At 41.0% G+C, this 27,988-nt stretch overlaps 1 pseudogene across 1 annotated transcript in view; it reads right to left on the bottom strand.

Moving 5' to 3' along the window:
* Positions 1-1,180: 1,180 nt before the first annotated feature.
* Positions 1,181-27,988, bottom strand: part of LOC308511838 (neurofilament light polypeptide-like) — a 1,188,981-nt pseudogene continuing 1,162,173 nt past the window's right edge. The window contains exon 3 of the transcript in view: positions 1,181-1,350. The product of the transcript in view is annotated as a neurofilament light polypeptide-like (transcript). The remainder of the gene's footprint in view (positions 1,351-27,988) is intronic.

The following is a 27,988-nucleotide window of genomic DNA, read 5'->3' as shown; positions in this document are numbered from 1 at the left end:
TATATATTATATATATATATATATATATATATATATATATAATATATATATTAGTATATATACTCATTATATACTAGTGGCCCAGTGCATGAAAGCCCAGGCTGCACCCTCTCTAATCTGGGACCCCTCAGGGGATGTCCAACTGCGGTTTAGGCCTGATCCCTGTGGGACAACCCCCTTGCAATCCAGGACTGCTGGCTCCTAACCGCTCACCTGCCTGCCTGCTTGATCGCCCCTAACCACTCTGCCTGCTGGCCTGCTCACCCCCAACTGCCCACCCCTGCTGGTCTGATCACCCCCAACTGCCACCCCTGCTGGCCTGCTCACCCCCAACTGGTCCCCTCTGCCAGCCTGCTTGCCCCAAACTGCTCCCCTCGCCAGCCTGATCACCCCCAACTGCCCTCCTCTCCTGGCCTGATCACCCCTAACCGCCTCTGCCTCAGCCCCGCCACCATGGCTTTGTTCGGAAGGATGTCCAGAAGGTCTCACAGTATAATTAGCATATTACCCTTTTATTAGTATAGATAGGGTATGACACACTACCATAACTAAAACATATCTACCAGTATTACTTTATGAGAATACATACTTCATGCAATAGGAAGGCATCTAATACATTACATTGTACATGTTGTAAGGAATAGGAAATACTGTATTCATAGCAATAATATACACCCTATGACTTCCCTTCCTGATTTGGGAATGGTTCCCCAGTTCTTTGAACATTTCCTGGCCCCTGATGTATTTTTTTTCTCATTCAGTGTAACTTTATTTACTGTTTTATTGCACATGATTTGAGGTCTTCAATTTCTAACCACCAAAGATTCAAAGGACGATTTTTTTTTCATGAAGTTTAACATTAACATTAGTGAATTCATGTATTGATGTGTTTTTTATTGTAAACTTCTGAATTATTCACATTGCCATAGATCCTGAACTCATAAGTGTGGAACATGCACTGGCTGGCAGCAAGCCAGGAAGCCACTCTGCAAGCAAACAGATACTCTGCATAAGGAGAAAAGTCATAGCACAACATTTAATATCCAACCTGAGTCACCTCAGAATGTTACATATATTGACTTCTTAATTCATATAGTACCGGGAACTCAACTGCTTGGTTGGTGACGGGGTTGACCTGGTTTTGGGGGCTTATTCCTGAAATAATTAAGGAAAGGGGGACTCAATCTTTCTTCTTGGTTGCTTGCTCCTCCCCAGCACCTTCATCTTTCTTCTCGTCCTCAGCTTCTTGGGCATCTTGTCCTTCACCTTGACCTCCTTCTTCCTCCTTTGCATCTTCAGATTCTTCCTTGGCACCTTCTTCCTCATCCTCTCCTTCCTCTTCCTTAGCCTCTTCCTTCTCCTTCTCCTCCTCTTCAGCTTCTCCTTCAGAGGGGGGTTCATCCTTAGCTTCCTCGGCTTTTGCAGCCTCAGTGGTCTCCTCCACCTCGATCTGCTCCTCCTGGACGTGGCTGGTGTATTAAAAAGGGAAGGAGAAAGTGGACATCAAGTAGGAGCTGGTCTGTAAACCACTGTAGGCAGATCAACCAAAGATCTGGGAACTCTAGGAGTAGCCGCTGGCTATGCTGCCCACACTGGTGAAACTGAAGCAGGTCTCCTCACCTTCCAAGAGTTTCCTGTAAGCTGCAATGTCAATGTCCAAAGCCATCTTCACATTGAGGAGGTCCTGGTATTCTTTTAAATACCATGCCATTTCACTCTTTGTAGTTCTCAACTCGTTTTCTAATTTGTTGATTGTGTCCTGCATAGCACTAATGTCGGCATTCTGCTTATCCTTCAGCTCTTGCAGCTGCTTTTGTAGCACTTTGTTCATGCCCTGTCATGCTTCCATCTCCAGGGTCTTGGCCTTTAGTAGGCGGCAGCTCTCAGACACCTCGTCCTTGGTTGCGTGCACCACTTCGGTGTTCTTGGCAACACTCTCGGTCAGCATGGTGAAGGGCTCTTGAACCATTCTTGGGCATTCTACATGTTCTTGGCAGCCAGCTTCTTGTACTGGGTGCGGATGTCCTTGAGTGTGGTGGAGCGGTCAGGCTTGGGGAACACGTCCATCTCTATGGAGATCTGAGTGTACTGGATCTTTGCCTGCAGCTCGGCGATCTCCTCTTCCTGCACCTTCTTCAGAAAGGTGATTTTGTCCATCAGGCTGTTGATGCGCTTTTTGAGCTCAGCACCAGCGAGAGCCACCTCATCTGCACCTTTGTGCACCTCCAGCAGCTGGCCCTCAGCGTCCTCGTGGTTCAGCACCTCTTCCTCTCAGCCCCTCCTGAGCCCTGGTGACTCCTAACAGGATCTTGAGGCTGCACCCTGATCCCGCTGCCCTTTCCTCACCAGGTCGTGGTGCAGGCATCTCATTTTCATTAAAATGTTCAACCTGCATGGGCTCCCCTGGTGTTTGCAGGCAGCCTGGGAGCAGACAGTGATCCCGGAGGTGCTTGCTGCCCTCACCAGAGCTCAGCCATGATGGTCTGGGGTGAGACAGCCCTTCCAGGCCCCGTGGCTGCGACTAGGACCCGCTTCCTTAACCAGGGACTTGGCGCTGGGCAGGCGGCAGCAGCGCTTCCTCCCCAGCCCACACTGGAGCGGGTCCCTGAGGTTTCAGAACCGAATTCCAAGGGCCTCCCCAGGCAGCAGTGGCCCTGAGCCCGCCAACTCTCCCTTCAAACCCACCAAGGCTTGCTTCTCACACTTGCTGAAAACCTTCTCAGTCCACTTGCCATTGTAATCAGTTTGGGCTGAAAGGACTGGGGACTCCCGAGTGACTGAGGGAACTGGGCGGCGCCATCTTTGTGTTGGAGTGATAGTTAATTTGCATATTACCCTTTTATTAGATAGGATATATACATTTTTAATTCTCACCCACGGATATTTTTTCCATTGTTTTTTAGAGAGAATGGAAGAGAGAGGGAAAGACAGAGAGAAACATCAATGTGAGAGAAACACATCAATTGGTTGCCTCCTGCAGGAGCACTGACCAGGGTCCAGGAGGGGAGGAGCCTAAAACCCAGGTAGGTGCCCTTGACTGGAATCAAACCCAGGACCCTTCGGTCCACAAGCTGATGCTCTATCCACTGAGCCAAACCGGCCAAGGTAAGAAATATATATTTTGTCCTTGTTCCTGTTTCCTGGCACAGAACTCCTAAAAACTCATGTAATTTCCTGAGTGATAGGTGTGATAAGAGCTTGCTTGTTATGTTTGGCCTTAGTACTGGTTCTATACACAAGAGCTTCTAAGATCATTGGAAACTCAGATGTGAAAATAATGTCATTTTGTATGCTAAATGAGATGACTAGTGGCTTAGGGCCACTAGATATGGTTTCCAGAAAGACCAAGACACAATTAGAAAGCTGGAACTTTCATTCCCACCACCCAACCTCCAAGTATGGATGAAGGGCTAGAGATTGTGTTTTTAACCAAAGGCCAATGATTTAAGCAATCATGTCTACATAATGGAACTTCCATAAAAAAATAATAACAGGATTCATAGAGCTTCAAGGTTGGTGAACAAAATGAGATGCTGGGATTCTGGTGCACCCAGAGAGGACATGGATGTTATACATGCTTTCTTCCTATACCTTGTACATTGCTTCCAATTTTGACTATTCCTGAGTTATGTCCTTTCTAATAAACTGATTATCATAAATAAACCATTTTTCATAAGCTCTTTAAGCCATTGTAGCAAATTATTGAACCTGAGGATGTGGTTATGGTAATAGCTAGTCCATAAAAAGTACAGGAGGCCTGAGACTTTTAATTGGTGTCTGAGGTGGGGGGTGATCTTGTGGGACTGAGCCCTTTATCTTTGGAGTCTGATTCTATCTTCAGGTAGTTATTGTCAGAGTTGAATTAAATTCTGAGATAGTCAATTGGTGTCCAGAGAGTCTGTGTGTGTGTGGCAGGGGAACCTCACACATTTGCTATCAGAAGTGTTTGTGGGTAGATAAACAGATCAGGGTATCCATTTAGTAAATGGCTATTGATTTATAAAAAAATTGGTTTCTAAGCTATTGCAGGTCTCAGTAGATGTGATCCTTTCAGGTGGTTCTCAAAAGACAACTAAATATGTACATTTAAGTGTTCTTTTATATAAAAATTATTTGAGGGAAGTGAATTATTTGTCTCAGTTTATCCTATATAATAAAAATGTAGTATGCAAATTGTCCCCTCTACTGGGAGTTCATCTGGGAGTTTGACCAGTGGGTGGGGCCAGCCTGGGGAAGGGAGGGAGTACCGGGCCAGCAACCGACAGCCACTAGGGACCCTACCAGTGCATGAATTCCATGCACTGGGCCTCTAGTATTACTATATTATGCCTTTATGGATAAATCAAGAATCAGCTAAGAGTTATGCATGCTTCCACTGAATCAGAAAATTTCATTTTTTTGCCAGTACAGGCAGTCCTCAGGTTACATAGGACTCGATGTACATCGTTTTGTGGTTATGTTGCCATCTCCCATTTATAGTATTTATTTTAAAAAGTTCCATCATTTCGACTTATGTACATATGTGCTTTATGTTTTTCATTATTTATTTACCACAAGTAAAGGTCAGGAATTGTTATCTTTCTTTTAATTTTTTTTTTTTACTGTTTCAATTCATTACTGCTGTTTATGTGCTTCATGTGAGTGACGTAGGTGCTTATGTAGGTGAGTTCTGACTTATGGCAAAAATTGCATTACGTTGCACCGTAGGAACAGATCTCCGTTATATTATACTATAATATAAAATTCAAAGGTATTTTAATATTTAAAATATTACAATGGGGAATTTAGAAAAAATGAGTGGCCATCAGGATGTTGTATGGGCATGTCCATTTTTTCAATTCTATTCCTATACCCTTCTTATTTTAATTAGTAATGGAACCAGATATTAAAATATATTAGATCATCAGTTGGGTTTGCCTTTTCATTTGGAATTGCAGGTATATCTATTGAGAAATCTTGGGTGTGACAGTGCAATCAAGGTTTAGAACAGCATAGCCAAATGCAATTTGTATCAGTGCTCAGAGAAAATTGATTTTGATATTATTTATAACATTCTTATCTGCATTCACTTCTCAATCCATGCATATAAAAATGTTACTTTCTAATTCATGAATTATAGACACCATAGATTATATGAAATTGGTTATACATTTAAGATTTTAGAATCTTAGAAAGGAAAAACATGTTCCACATAGTGATCCATCTTAAATAAAAAATATCCATATAAAGAGAATTGATATCCTTTTGTGCTTCCACTGTGCAGGAGTCAGCTTCTTCTATCCTATACTACATTAGCATGAAGTGCTTGCTGTATATTAGTATGGGGTATCATAACTTGCAGCATTAGTCATTGGAGGGACTAAGCTATAACTGAATTCCACATTTGTATTTGTGAACCAGCCTTTCACCTTCCTATTTCCACATTTTCAAGTGTGGCCAAGGGAGTCACAGAATGAATTATTTGTATACAAGTTTATGTGTATATGCTTTTAATTCTCTTGGGAATATATCTAGGAGTAGAATTTCTGGGTCATATGGTACGTCTATATTTAACATTTTGAGGAACTGCCAAATTGTTTTCCAAAATATCATTATACTTTTTAAAATATATTTTATTGATTTTTTACAGAGAGGAAGGGAGAGGGATAGAGAGTTAGAAACATCAATGAGAGAGAAACATCTATCAGCTGCCTCCTGCACACTCCCTACTGGGGATGTGCCCACAACCAAGGTACATACCCTTGACCAGAATTGAACCTGGGATCCTTTAGTCTACAGGCCTACGCTCTATGCACTAAGCCAAACCAGTTAGGGCACCATTGTACTTTTGATAGCAGTATATGAGGGTTCTGATTTCTCCACATCCTCACCTATCCTTGTTATTACACATATTTTTTATTATATTCATCCTAGTGTTTATGAAGTGGTATATCATTATGGTTTCAGTTTGCATCTTCCTGAGGACTAAGTGAACACTTTTTAATGAATAATTAGAAATCAAGAAGGAGAAAAGACTCCTGGATAGCTGTAGGAAATGAGGCTCTGCAGGGAAAAGTATATGAGTAGTGCTAGGGCATGACTCTTTGGAAGGGGCACAGAAATGCTTGACCCAAACATGGAAGTATTACTATTGCAAAGATAGATGGTAAGCTTTGTTTTGTTTCACAATAATTACAATTGGGATAAGAGATTCTAGGTGAGTTTCCTAAAATAATATTGTCTGAAAATAAATTGATAGAGAAGAAACTGGTCAAAAAGACAAATTATTTGAGAAAATAATTTTTGAAATGATTGATTGATTATTTGAAATGATTGATTGATTAAAAATAAGAAGTTCCAGTCAGTGATATGGCACTATAGACTAATGGCTCTGAAGTCCTCATATTACTTCCACAGGGGTCAGATAATATTTTTTTAATGTAAAAGATAAGATAAGCTCAAAGATTGCTTCAAGGTTTAACAATCTGTGAATAAATTCTAAAGCTTTTTGACCATTTAGTATTTCTATCCCTATGTACATCTATTAGATTGGATACATTCACCCTTTTTTTCTGCTTGAGACTGACTATTTTCATTTCTCTGTACTTAACTTTGAAAAAATGTTCTTGGAAAAAGGGATGAGTTTTGCCAGAATTTTAAAGGAGCCATTAATTATAGCATATGTGAATTCTATAAGTCTTTGTTGTACTTTTCTTGCAGTTCTGAACTAGGACTAAGATGTAGCCAAACTCCCACAGCCTTGTGTGCCCATTTTGTTCTCTTAAATTAATCAGACAAGTCTCTTCTCCTTACCTGTAGATAAGCAAGTGAAAAAGAAGAGTGAAGTGGTGAAAAGAGGCCAAGAGTGTCACTCTACTGGAAGCCAAGGGAATGGAAAATTAGTTATTCTGCTTACACATGCTTTTATCATTATCCATCTATTAGCAAGTGTAGTTGGTTCTAACTCCAATATATATATTGGATTTGATGACTTACTTTTATCCCATAGTTGTCACTATAATATAAGCCACTGAACTCTTGCCTGGAATAGTAAAATTGTTTCCAAACTGGCAGAGTTTCCATGTAGTTATGTACTTTGAACCCATGAATTACTCCATGGGTTCTATGGTACGCGTTGGTGTTGCACAATGCACAACCTGGACAAATATAAGTTGTAACTTCCACATAACTAGTGATTATTATGTGCTGATTCAGGTTAAAATTAGTTGCTGAGGATACAGTGATGAGCAAAGCAATACCTGTTATCATGGAGCTTGCATTCCAGGGTGGCGGTCCCTGCTGGGTGCACAAAAATTTGTGCACTCGGGAGGGTCCCCCAGCCATGCCTGTGACCTCTTGCAGTCTGGGACCCCTCGGGGAATGACCACCTGCTGGGTTAGGCCCACCTCCCGGGGGATTGAGCCTAAGCTGGCAGTCAGACTTCCTTTGGACAGCCCAGGAGCCCTCAGGGGATGTCCAGCGGGGAGCAGGCCTAGCTGCAGTTGGACATCCTTAGTGCTGCTGAGGAGGTGGGAGAGGCTCCCACCACTACCTCTGTACTGGCAGTCGTCAGCCTGGCTTGTGGCTGAGCAGAGCTCCCCTTGTGGGAGCACATGATCATCAGGAGGCAGCTCCTGCATTAAGTGTCTGTCCCCTGGTGGTCAGTGTGTGTCTTAGAGACCAGTGATTCCCAGTGGCTCTGCTCTTAGGGTCAATTTGCATGTTACCCTTTTATTATATAGGATAGAGGCCCAGTGCATGGGTAGGGGCCGTCTGGTTTGCCCTGAAGGGTGTCCCAGTTCAGGGTGGGGATCCTGCTGGGGTGCCTGGACAGCCTGGGTGAGGGGCTGAGGGCCATTTTCAGACTGGCCACACCCCCTTCAGGGAGGGGGGTCCTGCTGGGGTGCCTGGCCAGCCTGGGTGAGGGGCTGAGGGCCGTTTTCAGACTGGCCACACCCCCTTCAGGGAGGGGGTTCCCCGCTGGGGTGCCTGGCCAGCCTGGGTGAGGGGCTGATGGATGTTTGCAGACTGGCCAAGACCCCCAGTGGGGACCCTTATGCCATTAGGGTATGGCCAGTCTGGGTGAGGGGCTGACGGCTGTTTTCAGGCTGCCTACAGCCCCTTCAGGGAGGGATCACCCCTGGGGTGCCTGGCCAGCCTGGGTGAGGGGCTGATGGCTGTTTGCAGGCTGGCCACAGCCCCTTCAGGGTGAGGTTCCCCACTGGGGTGCCAGGCCAGCCTGGGTGAGGGGCTGAGGGCCATTTTCAGGCTGGCCACACCCCCTTCATTGTGGGGGGTCCTGCTGGGGTGCCTGGCCAGTCTGGGTGAGGGGCAGATGGCTGTTTGCAGGCTGACCAAGGCCCCCAGTGGGGATCCTCACCCCATGAGGGTGTGGCCAGCCTGGATGAGGGACTGATGGCTGTTTGCAGGCTGGCCACATCACCCAGGCACCCAAGCTCCCAGTGGAGCCTGGCTGGAAGCAGTTATCTGGGATTTATTTAGCTTCTATAATTGAAACTTTGTTGCTTTTGCGGAGGCCACAGCCAGCCAGGGCATGCAGGAAGCTTGGCTTCCTCCATCACTGGGGCAACCAAGCCTCCTGCTTGCTCCAGCTCTGTGGCTGCCAGCAGCCATCTTGGTTGGGTTAATTTGCATACAGTCGCTCTGATTGGCTGGTGATTGTGGCTGGGGCATACTGAAGGTACGGTCAATTAGCATCTTTGTCTTTTATTAGTGTAGATATGTTGATTTCAGATAGTGACAATTGCTAGGTTAATTTTAGGTGGAGGTAAGAACTATGAAAACAGCAAATACTGTGAAATTGAATAAGGATCAATCCCCTATGAAATGGTTGAAGACTCTCTGTGAGCTGTCCTTGGAAATGGGAGTAAATCATGGTTTTAATTCCAGTTTGACAATAAGTTAAAAATGCTGGGCAAAAACAGTCGGAAAGGACAAGGGTGATTGATTTCTGAGAGTTTATTGCCCCATTGAGGGAACCACTCCTCCCTTAAGAGACAAAGAATGATTTTTATATGATGGGTGCTGAGAGTTAATAGGTGGATTATTTTATTTTCTGAAAATGCGAAAATACATATACTTGTATATTAACCTTTAGAATATTTAGATAAGTATCTCAAACTTACATGCTTACAGAGACCAGGCAGGTAATTCAAATGTGTGGAATAGGCAAGCAGAGGAGCAAGAAAGAGATAATGCATGACCCTATTTATTGTTAATCTTTATTGTTGAGAATATTAGCTATGCCCCCTTTTCTTCCCCATTGACCCCTTCTAGCCTGCCTCCATGCCCCACCCCAGGCTTTCACCACCCTATTGTCCAGGTCCATGGGGTATGCATATATTTGGTTAATCTCTTCCCACTTACCCACCCCCATTTCCCTCTGAGATTCCACAGTCTATTCCATGTTTCTATATCTCTGTATTGATTTTGCTCATCAGTTTATTTTGTTCATTAGATTCCACAGATGAGTAAGATCATGTGCTACTTAGCTTTCTCTGACTGTCTTATTTCACTTAGCATAGTACTCTCCAAATCCTTCCATGCATGACCCTATTTAAAGGGCAGTCAGCAGTAGTTTGGCTTCCTCTAATAAATACCACATGGGGATATTATTTCAGAAATGCCAAATGTTCTTATTTCTAAAATATGTTAGAAATATGGATTTTTATATAAAATTTCTGGATTTTCATATGTTATTTCTTGGAAAATAAATGATGTAGGTCAAACACACTTTCAAAGCTGAGGACAAACCTCTAAATTAGACTAAAAACACCAAAATAATTATTTCACTTGAAAACTAAACATTATTTGTTTCCTAAAATCATACACATATATAATATTACATATTTATTTTGAGAAAGTTTTTTGAAAGATATTCTTTATTCTTATGAATTTTATTCTAACCATATTCCTCCATGTCCTAAGTCTACCAACCCTCTGTGAAATAAAGCTCCATCATGTATATTTCTATCTAATCTGTAGGTACTAAAAAGAAGCAGATAATCTTCAGAATCTCATTCTGTGAGAGAGAGAAAAAAAATAAAGAGGGGTTTGGAAAGTTCCTTGGGCTTATATTAAGTCTACTAGAGTTATCTGTTTTGACCTTCAAAATGATTAATTTAGATGCCTTGAGCCACTGGCTATAGAGTAGACAACTCAGACCCAAAAATAGGTTTCTTACAATCTACATTTGATATTAAAGGGTCTCAATAATTGGAATCATACATAGAACATGTGACACAGCTATTATATTTTCATACTGAAAATTTAATACGATTCAATATTGCTACCAAAAATCTCTTTCCATATATGCATATACACATATATATAAGTTAAGCTAAGTTTAAAAATAAACACACAAAGCAGCTCTGATAAATATTTGACTGTGAGAGATATAATTAATTTCTGAGCATCAAATATATGGTTTAAAAACATTTTTTTCTATCTAAACCATTATTATTGTGTATTTTGATAGACTGAGAATGGAAAAACACAAGATATTATTCTGAGACTTAAAAATCCCTGAAAATTCGAAGGCAAAAACTGTCAATATATTTTGTTTGTCTCAGTACTAAGGGACATATGTTCCATCTGAATCATGCAGTTTCATAATGTTCCTAGGACTTGAAAAAAAATGACATTAGCTTTCTCTCTTTACAGAAGTTCTTCAATAATTACTGTGATATTTATTGGTTTTATGTTACTGTATTTATATAACTTGATAAGCTTTCTTGATTCTAATAGTGGAGAAAAAAAATCAATGTTTCTGTTAGCAAGTCATATCATTATTGAACTGTTTTGTCCAAAGGCTCTTGCTAAGCTTATAAAGCAGAGTCCATAGAATATGTTGCAAAATATATTTAGAAATATAAAAACAGAACAATGGTTGAGTTTCTGGGAGTCAACATAAGTAATATTCCATGATGATTTTTCAGAATTAAAAATAATCACTCAGGGCCCAGCCTGCGTGGCTCAGTGGTTGAGCCACGACCTATGAACTAGAAGGTCACTGTTCGATTCCTGGACAGAGTACCTGCCTGGGTTGCGGGCTTGATCCCCAGTGTGGGGTGTGCAGGAGGCAGCTGATCAATGATTCTCTCTCAACACTGATGTTTCTATCTCTTTCTCCCTTTCCCTTCCGCTCTGAAATCAATAAAAATATATTTTAAAAAATTATTCAGGTATCACTATGTCACTTTACCTGCAATATCTAAAGGAAATTAAGTTTCGCTATTTTAATAAGTCAGTACAAAAAGAGATGTTTTAAATAGTTAAAATTATGCTTGTATCAGACAGTAAATAACATCTATTTCTTGGTGTTTCCCTAGCACAATCTGATTATATAATTTATAACTATATTTATTTAAAATGTGTGATTCTTGTGAAACTTACAAAATGAATAATTAGAGATATCTTTTACTTAGGATTAACAACATCCAAAGGTACCATACTGTTGGCGGAACCACATAGGGTTGGAAGGGTATGAGGTTTGTAAATTGTCATAAGTACAACAACATAAGAAATACTTTACACACATTATCTCAAATTATTATAATTACCTTACAAAGTGTGCAATGTTTTATTCTATGCTGGCACATATGATGTCATATTCAGAACTTAACAATTTGTAACTAGATTTTAAAAACTAGGAAGTATTTTTATAATCAGAAATAATGAAAAAGAAGCATGAGCCAAATATTTATGATTTAGTCCCATCTTGTGGAGTCTATCCCATTTAGTTAATAAGATGGCTAAAATATCCCAACTAAAGAGGATGTACTTCAATTAATTGGGCAGAAAATGAGCTAATTGGTGGGAATATGACATTATCTCTTAGGATATCCCAATCAGATGTCAAATTCAACAAATCCAAATAGAAGGTATCATCTGTACTCACTTCTAAACCAAGTCCCTTCAAGACTTCCATATTTATGTGAATAGAATCAATATTTTCTGTTTTCCTATACTCTAAGAACACTTTAGATAGAAAATGAAGCACATACACAGGCATCAACTGGTAACATATTAGATCTTATTTATCAATTTATCTGTAGACAGACACATAGGCTGTTTCCATTTTGAATAATGCTGCAGTGAGCATGGGGAATGCAGATAGCTCTTCAAGATCTTGATTCCATTTCCTTTAGATATGTACCCAGAAGTGGGATTGTTTGATCATATGGTAGTTCTATATTAATTTCTGAGGAACCTCTATGTTGTTTTCAATAACAGCTATAATAATAAATATTCCCACCAACACTGAAAAAGTGTTCCTTTTTCTCCACATCCTTGCCCAACACTTATTGTTTCTTGTCTTTTTTAAAATAATACAAAATTTAACAAGTGCAAGGTGACCTCACTATGATTATGATTTGCATTTCTCTGATGATTAGTAGTATTGAGCATCTTTTGATGTACCTGTTAGTCATTTTATAGATAGATGTTAAGTTCTTCTGCCCATTTTATAATCAGACTAGTGGCCTAGTGCACAGAATTCGTGCATGGATGGGGGGGGGGGTTCCCTCAACTCAGCCTGCACCCTCTCCAATTGGGGACGCCTCGGGGATGTCCAACTGCCGGTTTAGGCCCGATTCCTCTCGCAATCCAGGATTGCTGGCTCCTAACTGCTCACTTGCCTACCTGATTGCCCCAACCTTTCTGCCTGCCTGCCTTATCTCCCCTAAATGTCTCTGCCTGCATGCCTGATTGCCCCTAACCCCTCTGTCTGCTTGCCTGCCTGATCGCCCCTAACCTCTCTGCCTGCCTGCCTGCCTGATTGCCCCTAACTGGCTCTGCCTGCCTGTCTGATAGCCTCTAACTGCCCTCCCCTGCTGGCCTGATCTCACCCACAACTGCCCTCCCCTGCTGGTCAATTTGGCTCTGATTGGTCAGTTTCTATGCCAGTCAGCATCAAAAGCCCTGCCTCCTAGGCAGTCATTGGCTCCTTGCACTTCACCCAGATTTGGTTCTGATTGGTCGGTTTCTTTTAAAAAAATATATTTTATTGATTTTTTACAGAGAGTAGAGGAGAGGGATAGAGAGTTAGAAACATTGATGAGAGAGAAACATCAATCAGCTGCCTCCTGCATACCCCCGACTGGGGATGTGCCCACAACCAAGTTACATGCCCTTGACCGGAATCGAACCTAGGACCCTTCAGTCCACAGGCCGATGCTCTATCCACTGAGCCAAACCGGTTAGGGCTGATTAGTTGGTTTCTATGCCAGTCAGTGTCTCCAGGCCTATCACCGGGCCTGATCAAAGAGGCGGTGCTGATCAGCAGCCCCTGTGGAGCCCCTGAGAGAAAGACAGGCAGGGCTTCTGGCAAAAACCAGAGAGAAAGAGAGAGGCAACGGCTGACCAACAGCTGCCATGGAGGCTGCGGATCAGACCCTGCCTCTCTCTCCAGGCCTCTCTCTGGGCCTGATCTGCAGCCCCCTTGGCAGTCAGTGCTGGGTTGCTGCACCCGCAATATATACAAGAGGCCTGGCGCATGAAATTTGTGCATGGGTATGGTCCCCAAGCCTGGCTTGTGATCAGGGCCATCTTCCCTGGCTGCCGGCAGCCAGACCCGCCCCCTGCCAACACCCACCCCCAGTTCCCTGTTCACCATCGGGAGATTGGAGCCTGCTGGCCGGGGCGAGGGACCGAGAGGTAGACTGTTCCACCCACTCATTGGCTGCACCCCTGCTGCGGGTCACCTTCTGTGTGTGGGGTGACTGGTGGGGCAGAGGCCTGGCCTGGTGCTTCCCAGGTCCCTCACCACCCACCCCCAGTTCCTCATTTGCCATCGGGGAGCCTGCCGGTCAAGGAAAGGGTCCAAGAGGTGGTTAGTGTACCTCATAGTGACTGGTCGAAGCGGTCAATTTGCCATTAGGGTCAATTTGCATATTACCCTTTTATTATATAGAATATGGGAGTTTAGTTCTGTGCTCTTGATTCTGTTCCATTGGTCTATATGTGTTTTTATGCCACTCACTCCGGTAAATTTTAATGAGGCCAAAACAAAAAGGATTTTCTTGTCCAATTTTGTCTTGTACAAGCATGTATGTTTGTAAAACCATTATCATTCTTTCCAGTGAATCTTCAGGTGGTAGTGTTTGGAAGAAGACTGCACATTCCCTCTAGATAGCCTGCCACCTGTGTGTTTGAGCATTATAGATGCCTGCTTGCCAACTTTTCTGTTTGGCCCTTCTTGAGAACATAAGTAGCAGGTAGTAAAAGTTGTTTGTTCTCCTATATACCCAGTTCTAAATCTGTTCTCATAGCAGGGCTTGTCACAAATGCAGAAAGGGGTGAGATACCTGCTTCATAGATGTGGAATAATATGTGAGCATTCAGTGTTATGAAAACATTATTTTGAATGTAGAACCTTCCAAATACTTTCACATGTGGTATTTATATGATGTTTTATCATACATTTACCTTCTCCTTTGGCAGTCCTATATCAACCCAAAACTTTCCCAACATTTTATTTTCTCCTCAAGTCACATAGTTTCCTAATTGGCAGAATGCAAGGTTGTCTTTCAATGCCTACACTGTGTGACTACAGCATTTGAAACTATTAGGGGTTTCACTTTGAGTTGTCTCCTCACATGTTTTTCCCCTCAAATTTTATTATTTTTATCTTTATTGTTGAAAGTATTACAGATGTTCCTCCTCCCCAGTGGCCCCTCACATGGTTTTATGTTACTTATTTTTCTTCATCTGTCATTTATATCCTGAATATAACCAGAAAAGGTTTGTCAACTTGAAATATAGAGATGCAGGTAAAATATAGAGGTTTAAAATAAAGCTAAAAGAAAGAATCTGTAATAATTGGGAATGATAGGGACATATAAGCTATTTAGGATAAGGCAAGTATTCTTTTTTTTTGTCACCAACTTAATTTTGAACTTCCTGGCTATCAAGCAGGATAGGTAAGCTGGATGAAAGTATCCTTAACCCACAATGCCTGACAATGGTTCTCTCCTCTGTTAGCTCCTCTAAGTTGTGGATAATGCCCAAGGTTCAATCTTCATCCATAGACTCTTATCTCCCTATGCTTGGCTCCATAACTCATGCTTCCAAATGCCACAACTGAGGGTAACTTTCATAAATGCAAGTCCTATTCTCCTACTATCTCATGAACTCTATATACTTCCTCCATCACACTAATATGACTGCAACTAAACGTTTTATCTTTAAAACAACAGCAACAAATAAACATGCACACACACATACAAACACACCAGCTTAAAATTTCTATGTCCCCTGGTTGTTTGAAATTTCTCCACATTTTTGAACTCCCCAAATCATAAATTTTGTCTCATTGTTTTCTTTGCCAACCCCATTCAACCAGCAAATTTTGTTAATTCTTCCATTGCAAATTCACTCCTCTTCTACTAGCCTCAGATTCCTTTGATAATCTCCATACTAGTAACCTTATTCTTGCCTTTCATTTTTCCAGTCAGTCTTGTAATCTGGGTTCAAATATTTTTTTTCCTAATTTCATTTTCTTCTTATTCTACCTTTTCCATAAAGCCTTCAGTGGCCCCCAATTATATGAACAAAGCTCATACTCCTTACCCAGACATGAAATATTCTTCATAATCTCACCCTTAGATCCAAATATTTCCTAAAGAAAAAAACAGATCCAGTTAAACTCTCACACTTCTTATTTGTTGATATCTCATTCCCATATGTTTTTATACTTGAAGATTCCTTCTCCTTTCCTGTAGCAACATAGTTATTTTTAAATGCCAGTATCAGTTCTTCCTTTATGCTGGGAATATTATCTTGTTGCTGACTGACATTGTAACTTCAATCCCCCCCCGCCCCCCCGCTTAAGTTTCTATGCAGCACTATATCTCTTATCTCTCAAACCAGATCATTAGCTCCTTAAGGGATTGCTTATACATCTTTACATTCTCAAAAACACTGAGTATAGTAAATGTTATATAAATATTTTTATTTTATTTAGAGTTATTTATGCAATTACTTTCCTACTCCAATTTATGTATATGGAGATGTTCACACATTAAGGCAATAAAAGAAATAAAATAGTTATTATATTGCAAAATAAAAAGTCACACTGCTCTCTAATCTTTGTATCAAAATAGATCTTAGTGGTTTCTTTTTTTTTTTTTTTTTTTTTTTTTTTTTTTTTTTTCCTTTTTTTTTTTTTATTATTAGTTAAGGAATTACAAATGTGTCCTCATCCCCCCCTTCAACCCCCAACCTCCCCCCCACACACAAACTCGTGCTCCCATCCCCCCGTTGTCCATGTCCATTGGTTTGGCTTATATACATGTATACAAGTCCTTCTGTTGATCTCTTCCCCTTACCCCCACCCTCCCCTACTTTCCTTCTAGGGATTGATAGCCTGATCGCTGTTTCTCAGTCTTTGGGTCTGTCCTTTTTCATCAATCTAAGTTGTTCTCTATAATCCACAAATGAGTGAGATATTATAACATTCACAGCTGATATGCTCCAACCAGCAGTTGGAATCTATCAAGAAGACAGTAACTGCCAGAAATTGCTATTCCATAAGTATAAAATGCCATTTTTGTCATTGTGCTAACACCAGGGAAGGCCAAATTGCAGAGTTAAAATGGGCCTCTCCATCCAAGTTGAGCTTCCATGTGAACAACCATTGGCTACAGGAGTAGTGAGGGCCATGTTCCTTTTCCCAGTGCTGTGGTCTGAAAATATTCTCAAGGCAGTAAGTTGGGGCAATAATAGGACTCACCCCACTTGTTTTTCTGTCTCCAAGGAATCACTCTTTCAGTGATTGATAATCATGACTTTGTAAAACATTTTTTCATATAATATTTTTTGGCTTTTACTTATTTTTTGTTTTAAGTGGCAAGGTAGATCCAGTCTCTGTTACTCCATTTAGGCCAAAAGTACCATCATATATATTTTAAACAGATATAGTCCTATATAGATTTTTATTTATTCTTTACTAGGTTTTGGTAAGTTGTATTCACAAAGGAAGCCTGTCTATTCAATTTAAATTGTTGAATTTAGTAGAATAAAATTATTTATAATATTTCTTTATTTTCATTTTAATACCTACATGATCTATAATAATTTTCACTCTTTCATTTCTAATATTGGTTTTTGTTCTCTTTTTCACCGTGGATTAATTTTGCTTGGTATTTATCAATTTTTAATAGATCCTTTCAAAAACAAAAATTTTATTTTTTAATAATAGCTACCTATTTAAAAATTTATTGATTTATTGATTTGAGAGAGAGAGAGGGAGAGAGAGAGAGAGAGAGAGAGAGAGAGAGAGAGAGATTTGTTGTTCCACTTATTTATGCATTCATAGGTTGATTCTTGTATGTGCCCTGACCAGGGATCAAACCTGCAACCTTGGTGTACAGACGATGCTCTAACCAACAAGGCTACTTGGCCAGGGAAATTTCTAGTTTTTTTGTCTTCCTCTATTTCAAAATATATTCTCTATTTTATTGACTTTTTTTTCCTTAATCTTTTACCTTAACTTTATAATTTCCTTCATTCTACTTATTTTGGGATCAATTTTCTCTTCATTCCTGTCTCTTCACGATGGAAACTTAGATCCCTAAAATTGAAACTTTTATTCCTTTTTATAAAATGTGTATTTAAATTTTTCTTCTAATTATTGCTTTAAATGCATCCTACATAATCTGATATGTTGTGACCTTATTATCATTTAGGTCCAAATATTTTGTAATTTTCTTGTGATTTTTAAAAAAAATATATTTTATTGATTTTTTACAGAGAGGAAGGGAGAGGGATAGAGAGTTAGAAACATAGATGAGAGAGAAACATTGATCAGCTGCCTCCTGCACACTCCCCACTGGGGATGTGCCCACAACCAAGGTACATGCCTTTGATTGGAATCGAATCTGGGACCCTTCAGTCCACAGGCTGACACTCTATCCATTGAGCCAAACCGGTCAGGCTTGTGATTTTTTTTTTTTTTTTATCTATGGGTTATTCAGCAGTAGGTATGTCTAAAAATCTTGCTATTAATGATTTATAGTTTAATTCCATTGTGGTCAGAAAATATATATTAGATGATTTCAATCCATTTAAACATATTAAACTTATTTTATGTCTTTGAATGTATATTACAGTTTTGGGATATGCTGTTCAATGAAATATCAATTATATCATATTGGCTGTTCAATTCTATATAATTACATTTTTTCTCATTTTTGGCTATATGTTTCATAAGGTACTAATAAAGGAGTACTTAAATATTCAGCTGTGATTATAAATTTGTTTCTTCATTGTATCTTTTTTTTTAACTTGGAATAATTTTTAATTAAAGTACAATTGACATACAATATTACATTAGCTTCAGAAGTACAACATAGTGATTTGACATTTATATTACCTTACAGAGTGATCACCATGATAAGCCTAATGACCACCTGTCATCATACAAAGTTATTATATCCTTGACTATATTCCTTATGCTGTTCATTATATCCACATAACTTATCTTACCTAATAATAGACAAACATGTAAATTGACCGTACATTCGCTACACTAACCAGCCAATCAGGAGTGTACACAAATTAACCCAACAAAGATGGTGGTTAATTTGCATACATAGGCTCCAAGCAGCAGAGCGAAGCCTGACGGCCCTGGGGCCGGAGCAGCGAAGCCTGATGGTCCCAGGGCCGGAGCAGCGAGGCCTGTTGGCTCCAGGGCTGGCTCCAGCCTGAGCCTGACCAGAGCGAAGGACTGGGTTCCGGGTGCCAGAAGCAAACTGGTGCCAGAAGCCAAGGGAAGGGAAGGCCTATTGCACGAATCTCTTTGTGCAACAGGCCTCTAGTGTATTTTATAACAGGACATTTATACCTCTATTCCTCTTCACCTTTTTCACCATCCCACACTTCCCTCCCGTCTGGCAACTGTCAGTTCATTCTCTGTATCTATGAATCATATATTTTTCACCAACTATAAATTATACTCTCAGCTATGCCAATCCCCAACTTTATCACTCTGATTCTGGCCTCATATCAGTGTGTTTCTCCTAATAGTAAGCATTAATGAATTTAAGGTTCCTTCTCTTTCTCACTGACATAGCATATTTCATACTGTATCCCATTCAAGATACAACGTAAAGATTTTAGTGGGCTTCAAAAATTAAAATTTTCTCCTTTAGTACAAATAGTTTCATGTTACTTTAAAAATGACACAACTTACAACCTCTTATTAGTGTGTGTTCAGTAGGTGAGGGTGTCTTAAACCCATTTGGTTCCTGTTCTGACCACCATGCTATTGTAAGTTGTTTGACTAGGCCAGTGATTTCAAGTTGGGGCTAAAGAACTGACTAAACTAAATGTCCCTTTCTACATTATGTTCATTTTCTTCAACTCACAGACCCAGAATATGTTAGAACTCCATATTTGTTTGTATGTCAATCTTCCTATGAAATAACAGATATTCCTAAGAACCTTTGCACTTGGAAGATAATGTTGTATTTGGATGCTATTGTATCCTATATAATAAAGAGGTAATATGCAAATTGACCATCATTCCCTTATACAAGATGGGCATCCCCATGTTGTCACAAGATGGCTGCCCCCATGTCATCACAAGATGGCCACCACAAGATGGCTGGGAGGGGAGGGAAGTTTGAGGGGACCAGGCCTGCAGAGGAGGGCAGTTAGGGGTGACCAGGCCAGCAGGGGAAGGCAGTTGGGGCAACCGGGCCAACAGGGGAGAAATTAGGCATAAATAAGGCTGGCAGGGGAGTGGTTAGTGGGTGATCAGGCTGGCAGGTAGAAGCGATTAGGGGCAATCAGGCAGGCAAGCAGGCAAGTGGTTGGGAGCCAGCAGTTCCAGATTGTGAGAGGCATTGGGCCTAAACTGGCAGTCAGACATCCCCTGAGGGGTCCCAGATTGGAGAGGGTGCAGGTTGGGCTGAGGGGCCTCCTCCCCAGTGCACAAATGTCATGGACCAGGCCTCTAGTTTGGAAATAAAAGGCTGGCTCTGTAATCATAAAAAGATTAAAAGAAAGCACATCCTCCTCAGCACTTCTTTGTTGATTTATTGATGGTAGCCATTCTGGCAGGTGTGAGGTAATATCTCATTGTAGTTCTAATTTGCATCTTTCTGATGATTACTGACTTTGAGTATTTTTTTCAAATGTGTCTATTGGCCAACTGTATGTCCTCTTTGGATAAGTATCTATTCAGGTCCTTTGCCCATTATTTTTAATTAGACTGTTTGTCTTCTTGGTGTTGAGACGTATGAGTTCTTTGTATATTTTGGAAAATAAACCCTTATCAAATGTATCATTGGTGAATAGATAAAATTAAATTAAAAACAAAAACAAAAGGGGAGAGATGGCGACTGGCAGGAAGGTAGGGAGGGAGAGAGTGTGAGAGCGCGAGGGAGTGATAGAGGAGTGTGTGGACATGTGCAGTGTGTGTATGAACTAGGGACAGTTAGATTCTGCAGGTCTTCTAAGGGGCTGCTAAACCTGGCAGTCGTAGACGGCAGAGTCCCGCTCCCAGCGCAGACACTCCTGGGCAGCCAGTGCAGGCACAGAGACCACGCCATCTTGAGAAACAGAGCTGCTTGAGACTAGGATCCTGGCCTCAGCACCACCCAGTGTTGTCTCAGACACAAACCAGGACCCTGCAGCCACTGGGGATGGAGAGCTGCGACCACACCTGCAGACCCACAGACACCAAGAATCCAGACATCCCCGCAGCAGGTCTCAGTGAGTAACAGAGCCCATCCCCCTCCCTGCAGGCTCATGGGCAGTGCCATAGTAACTGATAGACCCACCCCTTGCCCAGGCCTCAGTGCTGCTACAGGAACCTTAGCCTAGAAGTGCTCGAACACCGGGAACTTGTCCCTCACAGAACAGGCTAGAGGAACCTTAGCCTGGGAGCTAACGTGTGAACACCGGGAACTTGTTCCCCACAGCCTGGGCCCTGGGACCCCAATACTCAGGGCAGGAGGCAGCACCAAGCACCAGTGACTTGACTGTATTTCTTATCACCTGTGCCTGGGATCCCTGATAGTGCATTCACACTAAGAGCCAGTGACTCCAATTCTTGGTGCATGTGCACACAGGGACCCTGATTCTCAATGCGAGGCCATGCAAAGCAACAGAGACTCTGATACTGGATTCTTGGGGAACTCTGACTCCTGGCAAATGCTAGGGGGCTCTGATTTTCAACACACTCCCGGGGGGGTCTCTGTTTCAGCACAGTGCAAGCATGGTCCCTGATTTTAAGTGCGCACACAAGGCCACATTGAGCGCTGGTAACACTGATTCTGAGTGAGCCTGGTTCCCACCAACCCACCACAACCACACATCTTAGTGTCAGAACCCTTCAGTGACACTAGGGTGGTGCGAAGCTCCAACTGCGCACGGCCCCGGCCCATGCAACTTGACATTTGAACCATTGGGAGATAATCAGAATGGGGAGAAGACACAACCCACAGAGGAAAGAAAATGAGGAGTTGCCGAGAAAGAAAATTAATGAAATTGAAGCATGCAACATGACAGAAAAAGAATTCAGAGTAATGGTTGTACAATTCATTCACCGGATGGATGAGAAAATCAACAACCTATGCAAGAATCAGGAGGAAATGAAAAGTGATATAGCTACAATTAAAAACACCATGGAAGGTTTCAGTAGTAGACTAGAAGAAGTAGAGGACCGAATTAGTGAGTTAGAAGATAAGGCAGAGAAACAAGCTCAATCTGAACAGCAACGGGATAAAAAAATTAAAAAGCAGGAGGAGAGCCTAAGGGAGCTTTGGGACAACATGAAATGAAGTAACATATGCATAATAGGGCTGCCAAAAGGACAAGAAGAGCAGCAAGGATTAGAAAATCTATTTGAAGAAATAATGACAGAAAACTTCCCAGATATGGGGAAGAAAAAAAGTTACATAAGTACAGAGAGTCCCAAGCAAGATGAACCCCAAAAGACCCACACCAAGACATGTCATAATAACGATGGCAAATGTACACAACAAAGAGAGAATCTTAAAGGCTGCAAGAGAGAGACAGAGAGTTACCTACAAAGGATCCACCATCAGGTTATCAAATGATTTCTCAACAGAAACACATCAAGTTAGAAGGGAATGGAAGGAGGTATAGAAAGTGTTGCAAAGCAAAGGACTGAATCCAAGAATACTCTATCCAGCAAGACTATCAATCAAAATTGAAGGGGAAATCAGGAGCTTTGCAATGCAAGAAGTGCTAAACAGAATTCTGTAAAAATAAGAAATATAAAGATAAGAAAGAACACAGGCACAAAAATAGAAATGACTACAAGCAAGTACCTTTCAATAATAACTTTAAACGTAAACGGACTAAATGCTCCAATCAAAAGACACTGAGTGGCTGAATGGATAAAAAGACATGGCCCATATATATGCTGTCTACAAGAGACCCACCTCAGAACAAGGGACTCACAAAGACTGAAAGTAAGGAATGGAAAAATATCTTTCAGGCAAATGGAAATGAAAAAAAAGCTGGGGTAGCAATACTTATATCAGACAAAATAGACCTCAAAGTGAAGGCCATAACAAAAGATAAGGAAGGCCACTTCAGAACACTAAAGAGATCGATACAACAAGAGGATATAACCCTGATAAACATATATGCACCCAATGCAGGAGCACCCAAATACATAAAAAACCTCCTGGAAGGTAACAAGGGAGAGATCAACAAAAACACAATCATAGAAGGGGACTTAAACACACCACTGACATCACTGGATAAATCCTCTAGACAAAAAAATCAGCCAAGAAAGAGCAATCCCATATGATTCAATTGATCAGATGGACTTAACTGACATCTTCAGAACATTTAACCCCAAAGTCACAGAATATACGTTATTCTCAAGTGCACATGGGACATTCTCAAAAATAGACCACATATTGGGTCACAAGCAAAGTCTCCCCAAATTCAAGAAGATTGAAATCATACCAAGCATCTTCTCAGACAACAATGGCATAATATTAGAAATAAACTACAATAAAAACAACCCAAAATACTCAAACACTTGGGAGCTGAATAGCATGCCACTAAATAATGATTGGGTTATCAATGAGATCAAAGAAGAAATTAAAAACACCCTGGAAACTAATGACAATAAAAGCACAACAATCCAAAATCTATGGGACACAATGAAAGCAGTCCTGAGAAGGAAGTTTATAGCACTACAGGCCTAACTCAAAAAAGAAGAAAAATTGATAGTAAATCATCTAACTCTACAACTCAACGAATTAGAAAGAAAGCAACAAGAAAAGCCCAGAGTGAGCAGAAGGAAGGGGATAATAAAGATCAGAGTAGAAATAAATGACATAGAGACAAAAAAAAAAAAAAAAAAAAAAACAATACAAAAGATCAATGAAACCAAGAGCTGGTTCTTTGAAAGGATAAACAAGATTGACAAACCTCTAGCCAGACTCACCAAGAAGCAGAGAGAGGACTCAAATAAACAAAATCAGAAATGAAAGAGGTGAAATAACAACAGACCCCACTGAAATTAAAAGAATTGCTAAAAAATACTATGAACAACTCTAACAAACTAGACAACCTGGAGGAAATAGACATATTCCTAGAAAAATACAATCTTCCAAAACTCAATCCGGAAGATTCTAAAATTCTCAATAGGCCAATAACTATGGAAGAAATTGAAGCAGTCATCAAAAAGCTCCCAGAAAACAAAAGCCTGGGGCCATACGGCTTCACAGGGAAGTTTTACCAAACATTCAAGGAAGAACTAAAACCTATCCTCCTCAGACTATTCCAAAAAATTCAAGAGGAAGGAACACTTCCCAGATCATGCTATGAAGCCAGCATCACCCTAATACCAAAACCAGATAGAGACAACACAATGAAAGAGAATTATAGGCCAATATCCCTCATGAACATAGATACGAAAATACTCAACAAAATTCTAACAAATCAGATCCAGCAATACATCAGAAAGATCATACACCATGAGCAAGTAGGATTTATCCCGGGGATGCAAGGATGGTAGAATATCCAAAAATCAACAAATGTGATACATCACATAAACAAGTTGAGAGATAAAAATCACATAGTGTCTCGAGAAACCAAGATGGCGGCATAGGTTAACGCAGGAGATTGCTGCCTCGAAAAACCACTTCAAAAAACAACTAAAAGACGGAACGGACATCATCCAGAACCACAGGAAGGCTGGCTGAGTAGAAATTCTACAACTAGGAGGAAAGAGAATATCATACCCAGACTCAGAGGAGGTGCAGTGCTGAAGTGAAATACTAAGGTGCGGAGTGCATGTGGAGCGGGCTGGAGGCGGAGGGTGCGGTTGTTGTTTTCAATCAGGAGGGAGTTTCAGACTCTGAGCTCCAGATCCGGGTGAGTCTCTAGGGATCCAGACTCAAACGGGAGAAGCGGGACTGTCTGGCTTCGGTCAGAACTCGAAGGCAGCTTTCTCTCCGAGGTTTGAAGCAGTTGCTGGGACTCTGTGAGGCAGAGCCCCTAGGGACGGAACTGAGAGCAGCCATAACTGCTCTCTCCGGCCTCCCTGTAGATCCCCGGGGACCTGCCCTGCCCAAGCCCTGTGCAGAGCCATTTGCCGGATAGCCTCAGGCAAATGCTAGATTAGCACCGCCCTAGAGATCCAGCACAGAAGCTCTCCCACTGCAGACACAGCGGACTCTCATAGCCAGTTAGCCTGGAGGTCAAATCACCCCCGGTATTGCCGACAACAATCAAGGCTTAACTACAACAAGACTGCACACAAAGACCACTAGGGGGTGCACCAAGAAAGCATAAAAAATGCGGAGACAAAGAAACAGGACAAAACTGTCAATGGAGGATATTGAGTTCAGAACCACACTTTTAAGGTCTCTTAAGAACTATCTAGAATCCGCCGATAAATGTAGTGAGATCCTCAAGAAATCTAATGAGACCCTCAATGTTATGATAAAGAACCAACTAGAAATTAAGCATACACGGACTGAAATAACGAATACTATACAGACTCCCAACAGCAGACCAGAGGAGCGCAAGAATCAAGGCAAAGATTTGAAATGCGAAGAAGCAAAAAACACCAAACCAGAAAAGCAAAATGAAAAAAGAATTCGAAAATAGGAAGATAGTGTAAGGAGTCTCTGCGACAGCTTTAAGCGTACCAACATCAGAATTATAGGGGTGCCAGAAGATGAGAGAGAGCAAGATATTGAAAACCTATTTGAAGAAATAATGACAGAAAACTTCCCCCACCTGGTGAAAGAAATAGACTTACAGGTCCAAGAAGCGCAGAGAACCCCAAACAAAAGGAATCCAAAGAGGACCACACCAAGACACATCATCATTAAAATGCCAAGAGCAAAAGACAAAGAGAGAATCTTAAAAGCAGCAAGAGAAAGAAAATCAGTTACCTACAAGGGAATACCCATACGACTGTCAGCTGATTTCTCAACAGAAACTTTGCAGGCCAGAAGGGAGTGGCAAGAAATATTCAAAGTGATGAATGCCAAGAACCTACAACCAAGATTACTTTATCCAGCAAAGCTATCATTCAGAATTGAAGGTCAGATAAAGAGCTTCACAGATAAGGAACCAGTATTATATGAAATGCTGAAAGGTATCCTTTAAGAAGAGGAAGAAGAAGAAAAAGGCAAAGATACAAATTATGAACAACAAACATGCATCTATCAACGAGTGAATCTAAGAATCAAGTGAATAAATAATCTGGTGATCATAATAGAATCAGGGACATAGAAAGGGAATGGACTGACTATTCTTGGGGGGGAAAGGGGTGTTGGAGATGCGGGAAGAGACTGGACAAAAATCGTGCACCTATGGATGAGGACAGTGGGTGGGGATTGAAGGCAGAGGGTGGGGCGGGAACTGGGAGGAGGGGAGTTATGGGGGGAAAAAAGAGGAACAAATGTAATAATCTGAAAAATAAAGATTTAATAGAAAAAAAATCACATAGTCATATCAATTGACACAGAAAAAGTATTTGACAAAATTCAACACCTTTTCTTTTTTTTTTTTTTTTTTTTTTTTTTTTTTTTTTAATATATATTTTATTGATTTTTTACAGAGAGAAAGGGAGAGAGATAGAGAGTTAGAAACATCGATGAGAGAGAAACATCGATCAGCTGCCTCCTGCACATCTCCCACTGGGGATGTGCCCGCAACCCAGGTACATGCCCTTGACCGGAATCGAACCCGGGACCCTTCAGTCCGCAGGCCGACGCTCCATCCACTGAGCCAAACCGGTTTCGGCACAACACCTTTTCTTGATAAAAACTCTCAGCAAGGTCGGAATAGAAGGATCATACCTCAACATAATAAAAGCCATATATGACAAACCCACAGCCAACATCATAATCAATGGGCAAAAACTAAAACAATTTCCCCTAAGAACAGGAACAAGACAGGGATGCCCCCTCTCACCACTCCTGTTCAACATAGTACTGGAAGTTCTAGCCATTGTGATCAGACAAGAAGAAATAAAAGGCATCCAAATCGGAAAAGAAGAAGTAAAATTGTCCTTATTCGCAGATGACATGATACTGTACATAGAAAACACTAAAGACTCCATCAATATTTATTTTTTTATTTATTGCTTAAAGTATTACAAAGGGTATTACATATGTGTCCATTTTATCCCCCCAACCCTAGACAGTCCCCTAGCCTCCCCTATACCCCAATGTCTTATGTCCACTGGTTATGCTTATATGCATGCATATAAGTCCTTTAGTTGATCACTTACCCCCCTACCTCCTGCCCCCCAACCCTCCCCGGCCTTCCCGCTGCAGTTTGACAATCTGTTTGAGGCAGCTCTGCCTCTGTATCTATTATTGTTCAAAAGTTTATAATGGTCTCTATTATCCATGAATGAGTGAGACCATGTGGTATTTTTCCTTCATTGACTGGCTTATTTCACTTAGCATAATGCTCTCCAGTTCCATCCATGACGTTGCAAATGGTAAGAGTTCCTTCCTTTTTAGAGCAGCATAGTATTCCATCGTGTAAATGTACCACAGTTTTCTAATCCATTCATCTACTGATGGGCACTTAGGCTGTTTCCAGATCTTAGCTATGGTGAATTGTGCTGCTATGAACATAGGGGTGCATATATCCTTTCTGATTGGTGTTTCTGGTTTCTTGGGATATATTCCTAGGAGTGGGATCACAGGGTCAAATGGGAGTTCCATTTTCAGTTTCTTGAGGAAACTCCATACTGTCTTCCATAGTGGCTGCACCAGTCTGCATTCCCACCATCAGTGCACAAGTGTTCCTTTTTCTCCACATCCTTTCCAGCACTTGTCGTTTGTTGATTTGTTGATGATAGCCAGTCTGACAGGTGTGAGATGGTACCTCATTGTTGTTTTGATTTGCATCTCTCAGATGATTAGTGACTTTGAGCATGTTTTCATATGTCTCTTGGCTTTCTGAATGTCCTCTTTTGAAAGGTGTCTATTTAGGTCCTTTGCCCATTTTTTGATTGGATTGTTTATCTTCCTTTTATTGAGTTGTATGAGTTCCCTATAAATTTTGGAGATTAGGCCCTTATCAGATATGACATTGGCAAATATGTTTTCCCACACAGTGGGTTTTCTTATTGTTTTGTTGATGGTTTCTTTTGCTGTGCAAAAGCTTTTTATTTTGATGTAGTCCCATTTGTTCATTTTCTCTTTAGTTTCAAGTGCCCTAGGAGCTGTATCGGTGAAGAAATTGCTTCAGCATGTGTCTGAGATTTTGTTGCCTTTAGATTCTTCTAGAATTTTTATGGTTTCCTGTCGTACATTTAAGTCCTTTATCCATTTTGAGTTTATTTTTGTGTATGGTGTAAGTTGGTGGTCTAGTTTCATTTTTTTGCATATATCTGTCCAATTTTCCCAACATCATTTATTGAAGAGACTATCTTGGCTCCTGTGTATGTTCTTGCCTCCTTTGTCAAATATTAATTGAGCATATTGGTTCGGGCCGATTTCTGGGCTCTCTATTCTATTCC

The sequence above is a fragment of the Myotis nattereri genome (assembly GCF_964212035.1).
Source record: "Myotis nattereri genome assembly, chromosome: X".
Classification (NCBI taxonomy): domain Eukaryota; kingdom Metazoa; phylum Chordata; class Mammalia; order Chiroptera; family Vespertilionidae; genus Myotis; species Myotis nattereri.
Note: the sequence above shows the minus strand (reverse complement) of the source record. Positions and strands in the feature narration are given on the sequence as shown.